The 6,654-nt window shown below is 32.7% G+C and overlaps 1 pseudogene; it reads right to left on the bottom strand.

Annotated features, from left to right (window-relative positions):
• Positions 1-453: 453 nt before the first annotated feature.
• On the bottom strand, positions 454-572 carry LOC112480971 (annotated as a pseudogene).
• Between the last annotated feature and the right edge of the window lie 6,082 nt (positions 573-6,654).

Below are 6,654 nucleotides of genomic sequence, written 5' to 3'. Positions count from 1 at the left end.
ATCAATAGAGACTCCCTCTGTAGAACAAGTGAGGAGGGAAATCAGAAAGCTTAGGGAGGAGTAAAAACACTGAGAAAAAAACCATTAGTTCTCCAGGTTTTATATTAAAGCACAAGATATCTAGAGCCCTCTCCTAGAGAAATATGAAGAATACAGTGCCAAGAAAACAATACTAGCAATGACAAAATCCAAACAGTTTGACTCTTGAGTAGATTGAATCAATCACCTATACCCAGGCCTGAGAAAACAGGCAATGAGTACTCCCTGAGGAAAGCAAAATTTATCTCAGTCCCTACTGTTCTACATAAAAGAGCTGTTATTCAATCAAAAGGTATAAGACACATGAAAAGTCAGAGAATACCTTTTTTTTTTTTTAAGGTGAGGCAACCCTTGGTTGACCTCACAGATTGCAAGGACCTTGTCAGTTTACAATCCCTTATTTTTATTTTATTATGCCTACAGTACCTGGTCTTCCTAGGTGGTCTCCCATCTGAGTACTAACCAGGCCCAAGCCTACTGAGGGTCCAAGATCAGAAAGGATCGGGCTTGTTCAGGGTGACATGGCTGTAGACTAGAGAATACTCATTTTTAAGAGATACAGCAATAAACAGAAGCAGATTAAGAGGTTATCCAGATATTGTGGCTATCAAACAGGAAATAGAAAACAACTATAATTAATATATGAAATATTTAAGTGGAAAAATTTGATTATCATATATTACTAGATAGAAAATTTTAATGGAAAGATGTAATCTATAAGAAAGAATTGAATGGGAATGTTGGAAATAAAATATTAGTGATAATTATTTTGATGAACTCAACAGTCAGTAGAAATCATCTATACTCAAGCTTAAAGAAGAAAACGATTTTAAAAGAAAAATAGAAGAAAGCATCCAGAAACTAAGAAATTATTCAAATAGTCTAAATTACATGTAATTGAAGTTCTAGAATGAGAAGAGTGAGAAAAAGGGGCAAAAGAAATATTTGAAGAGATAATGGCTGAGAACTCCCTAAAAATTAAGACAGACAACAAAATACAGCACAGAAAAACCATAGTATTATAACAACCAAAACTCATATTGTAACAAAATAATTTTTAGACTGAAAGTAAAGAGAAAAGCTTGAAGGCAGCCAAAATTTTTTTTTATAAAGAGGAACAAAAATAATTAAAGCATACTTCTGAGAAACAATTTAAAAAAAATTTGGCAGAGGGAGGGTACTCAGAATTCAATATCTGGTGAAATATATTTCAAAAGTAAAACAAAGACCATTTCAGAAAAATATAAACTGAAAATTTATTGCCAAGAGACTTACTTTACAATAAATACCATAGAAAGGTATGTAACAGAAGCTTGTCATCATATAGATATTCGAATGGACAAAAATAAATAAAGAAGAAAGAAATCGCAAAAATGAAGGTAAATATAAAACATTTTTGTCTTATATCACATCACATTATAAGATAATTGACTATCTAAGGCAAAACTACTGACAACATATGTTGAAATTTATAAGACATATTAACATAAAATGTATTTTAAAAATAGCACAAAAAATGAGAGGAAAGATTTGAGAACATACTGTTTTAAATTTCATGTACTTGATGTGGAGTGGTATAATATTATTTGAAAGTAGATTATAAGTTAAAGATGTGTTTTATAAAATCTATGCCATTAATTTAAAAATTAAAGATATAACTGACTGAACAATAAAAAAAGGAATAAAAAATATTCAATCCAAATGAACAAAAGAAAAGCCAAAGAAAGAACAAAGAATATATGGGACACAGAAAACATATCTAATGAGATAGAATATTTAAATCAACCATATCAATAATTGCATTATATATGAATGACTGCAATACTCCAATTTTAAAAGGAGATTGTCAAATTAAATTTTTAAAAGACCAAATTATGTCATGTGTATAAGAAACCAACTTTAAATAGTTAAATGTAAAAATTTGGAAAAAATTACACCATGCAATATTAGTTAAAGAAAGCTTGTATAAACCAGAAATATATACACATATTTTGGCATAAGAAATATTGCCAAGGATATGGGAGAACATCAAATAATTTTAAAGTAGTCAATTCATCAGGAAAACATAAAATCCTGAATATATATAACCTACCAATAGCACTTCAAATAACATGAAGCAAATATTGTTAAACTAAAAAAAGAAATAGAAAAATCCATAAGTATACTTGGTAGCTTCTCACTTAAGTAATCAATGTAAGAAGACAGAAAATCAGTAAAGATTTAGAAGACTTGAACTTTCAGCCAACTTGACCAAATTGAAATTTATAGTACATTCTATCCAACAACAGAACATATATTATTTTTCAATTGTGCATGTATATTGACCAAGACAAACTAGATTTTGGGTTACAAAACAAACATCAACAAAATTAGAGAAGAGAAATCAGGCAAAGTATGTATTTTCACTACTAAAAAGGAAATTATATAAATCCTAAAAGATAAATGAAATAATTAGGTTTTATTTTGTAACATGAGGTTAGGTAGACATAAAAATTAATTATATTGATTCTTAAAGTTACATTAAAAAGTTTGCACTTATTTATTGTTTAAAGCAAATAATAAATATGACTAGCCAAATTCCCAGTTTTCACAACAGACATTTGTTTGTGGTAGAGTCTAATATTAATATCTCTTTTGTGTTCAGTATTGTATTTTTGTACTTCTTGTACTTTACTAACAATGTCTTGTAATTCACTGTCAAATTTCAACAACAGTAAAAAAAATCTGTCTGTCATATAATCTTCCTTACTTAAGTATAATGATTTTAATGAAAATAAAAACAGGTAAAAATAGTTTTTCTGCCACAATATGTTTATAAAACAGAAGATTTCCAGCACCTTAATTCATGAGAATAAGTATACATAAATCATCTGTATACTCATTAAAAATGAGGAGGAAAAAAATCAAGAGGCTTTTTTATCTTCTTTAGCTAATAAATAGTTTGAAAACATTTCAAGAATATTCTTTAAATCCAGCACTAGAAAATAATACTGAGATTTCAGAATTTTTACAGGTAATAGTCCTATATTTTACCTTAAATTGGTCATCAAAATTACAAATTCCCTGTTTTCTAAGAAACCAAGTAAATATAATTCCCTTTTCTTAACTCTAATTCTTTATTAAATCTTTAAAAAATATAGAGGGGAGAAAAGTCCAATTATATATTTTTCTTTCAATGAAATTGTACTTTCATTCGCAGCTGGCTTTTTGGTTCTGAAGTTTAATAAATTCTCTTTGGATATATGTACTCTGGAAATGAATTCTCCCTTGAGCGATATGATTCATCAAGAGGTAAGAAAACTTCTAAATAAATGTTCGTTTCATCTCTCCTCACAATTACTCTTGGATTTTAGGTCTCATTTCATTAATGATAGTGAAAAATGATATCACATTCTACATCTATACCACTGGATTACTTTACGTTGGAAATGTATATATTTCCGCGTTACCAAACTACATTTTGGTAATAAATGTATATATTGGCACCTTACCAAACTACATTTTCTGTTTTTATAAAATATTTAAAGTCAATGTTTAAATATGAAAGACTCAAGTGAACTTTATTTCTTAAGTCTATTGATAGTAGGAAGTAATTAACTTTGAAATATCATCACACAATGCAGCCTTGAAAATATACTATGCATGCCTTGAATAAAGATAGAACAAATAAAAATAGCTTTAATACTTTTTTTATTTAATACTGGTGAGAACCTAGGTATGAAATGTGTTTATATATTTAAAACAACAAGATTTTAAAGATAACTTATTCTTAAGATGTACCCAAAAAGCTATCCAGAGTCTGATTTTGGAAACTCTTTTTAGCTATGTTTCTCAAGAAACACCTTTCTGTCCATTATTTCACATTCCTAGATGAATAGTGTGATATTAACTGCAGAGAAGGGCCGGAGGGTGAGAGAGGAGGAGGATGGCCTGTGCCACTTTGAAAAAAATCTATTCCAAGGCTGCCCACAAAGACTCAAGTGCCTCTGGATAATAAAGCTATAGAGTATCACAGACAAGGGCTTTCTTATCCCATCTTGATTTCTGGCTCAATTACTTTCAACTCTTACTGAAACTCTAAAATATAGAAACATAGATTTTGTAGTTAAAAGAGACTTCATATGTAGTTTAATTTCCTCACATGATACAAGAATCAAGAATCTTAAATATGATTTAACTTGTAAATTAGTGCTCGACAGAAACCTATATCATCTGATTCCTCATTTAATGTCTATTCTATCATATCAAACTGATCTTGCTCTTATAAACCTGCCCTTATTAAAGATTTTACTTATTTGTACCTCATTTCTTTAGAAGTCCAAATGGCTGGCCCTGAGACAAATGTTGCATATTGCTACAGTCTGTCTGCATCCCCTCAACTTTGTATATTGACAGCCTAACCCTGAAGGTGATGGTATTAGGAGATGGGCCCTGGAGGACCTGACCAGATCATGAGGAAGAAATCCTCATGACTGGGATTAGATCACACATAGAAAAGACTCCACACAGATCCCTAACCATTTTTACCATGTGAGGACATACCGAGAAGTCAGTGGTCTGCAACCCAGAAGAAGGCCTTTGCCAGAATCCAACTGTGATGATACCCTGATCTTGGACTTTCAGCCTCTAGAACTGTGGGAAATAAATTTCTGTTTTTTGTCTGCTCCATCCAGCCTGCAGGATTTTGTTATAGCAGCCCAAACAGACTAAGACAGACGTTTATAAAAAGAAAGTGGCATAGAAAATTATTATGAAAGAAATGAGAGGGAAGGCATAACTGAAATTGTAGATACTGTGGTGGTTAGATCAAAAATCTCATTAACAAAGAAGTAGGTGGACAATATAGAGCCAGCAGGATGCTACTGAGAATTATGCTTTTAACTGATGCCTAGATATGGCAGAACCCGTCTGGCTGTCTCCTTCATTTCATGAGGACTTCAATTTCAGAATTTATAACTGGGAAAAGAATACACAGACTATAAAATAAGATTCAGGAACGAAGCTGCCATTCTGACAGTAATACACCTGAGATCTAAGGAATATTTGTTAATTTAATGTATTTTCTTAAATTAATGTAACCTTTTTATCAAAACATTGAAAAATCATCTTTCCTTGACATTAAGAAACATAATTGTATCCTTAGGTTGGGAAGATTTTTATGAAATTTAGTAATATGTCAAATATTGTTTTCACAATGTTAGTTCCTAGAAAGCACTTTACACAAAGTTGCTTAATCTTATATAAGAAGGCCCATAAGATTTCCCATTTTAATAATATATAGTCATTAAATACTTTACATGTACTAGATACCCATGCAAAGACTTTACATAAGCATCTTATCTAATCCTCAGAACAACCCTATGATATGGCAGCATTATATAGAAAAAGAAACTGAGGCTTTCAGAAGTTAATAACTAATACAGAGCAAAGCTACAATATTAACCCAGCAATTCTGATTACAGGGTCTTTGTGCTGAGTTATTATGTTACATTGTTCTGTGTATGAGAAAACTGAGTTTCAAGAACTAAATGACTTGCTTGTGCTCATATAGTAAATTAGAAATAGCATAAGCTTGAAGTGCTAATTATAATCATCATTCTAACAGTTAAACCAGACTGCAATTCAGGTATTGACTAGAATTAAGCTCCCACCAGAAGCTAAAACAGGGAACAGTTCCCTGCCAGGCTCCCTCAGACTGTTTGAAGAACTCATCTCCTTACAACTATAGGACTGAGGTTTCCATTCTCCTGCCAGCTGTCATCTGGGGGCTCTCGGCCCCTAGAGGCTGACCACGGTCCTCTGCTACCTAATCCTCTCCTTAACCAACTAAAACTCAGGGCTTCCAGTCATACAGAATCAAGAAAATGAATTCTGCTAATAACTCAAATGAGCTTAGAAGTAGAACATTCCTTAGTGGAGTCTCCAGATAACAACGCAGCCTCATGGAGAAACTGACTGTGGCCTCAAGAGACCCTGAGTAGAGGACCCAGGTAGGCCGTCCCACCATTCACCCCTGCTGTGTTGACCCCTTGGCTGGAGGAGCAGAGATTGCCTTTGGGGAAACCACGGGGTGGTCAGCAGAGGGCAGGACTTGGCCTCCATGCTGTGCAGACAAGAGAATCTAGGAGCAAGAACTAGATGGATGGTTAAGGTTTGGAATTCTGAATCTGGAACCACAAAACTATGAGATAATAAATACATGTTATTTGAAACTGCTAAGTTTGTGCTAAATTGTTATAAAGCAGTAGAAAAGTAATAGAGATTTAGGTAAGATTTTAGTACCACAAGTGGGAATAATGTAAAAAAATGACTAAAATGTAAGAGTGCCTTTGGAACCAGGAAGTGGTTTTGATAAGCACAATAGAACCTAAGTCAACCTGAACAGACTGTTTATAGAAATACAGATGTTGAGGATGCTACCAGTTAGGGCTCAGAAGGAAGAAAGGAAAATGTTATCAGGAAACAGGAAGGGAGATTCTACTTACGAAGTAGCGGAAAACTTAAATTGTCTCCCTCGGTTATGGAAAGTACCTTAGAGAAACTGGAATGAGACCTTTCCCAAGTCAAGCCTCTGACTGAAGCCCCAGCCAGCCCCTGGATGGCAGCTTACACCCT

Source organism: Pteropus alecto, unplaced genomic scaffold (genome assembly GCF_000325575.1).
Source record: "Pteropus alecto unplaced genomic scaffold, ASM32557v1 scaffold20, whole genome shotgun sequence".
Lineage (NCBI taxonomy): Eukaryota > Metazoa > Chordata > Mammalia > Chiroptera > Pteropodidae > Pteropus > Pteropus alecto.
Note: the sequence above shows the minus strand (reverse complement) of the source record. Positions and strands in the feature narration are given on the sequence as shown.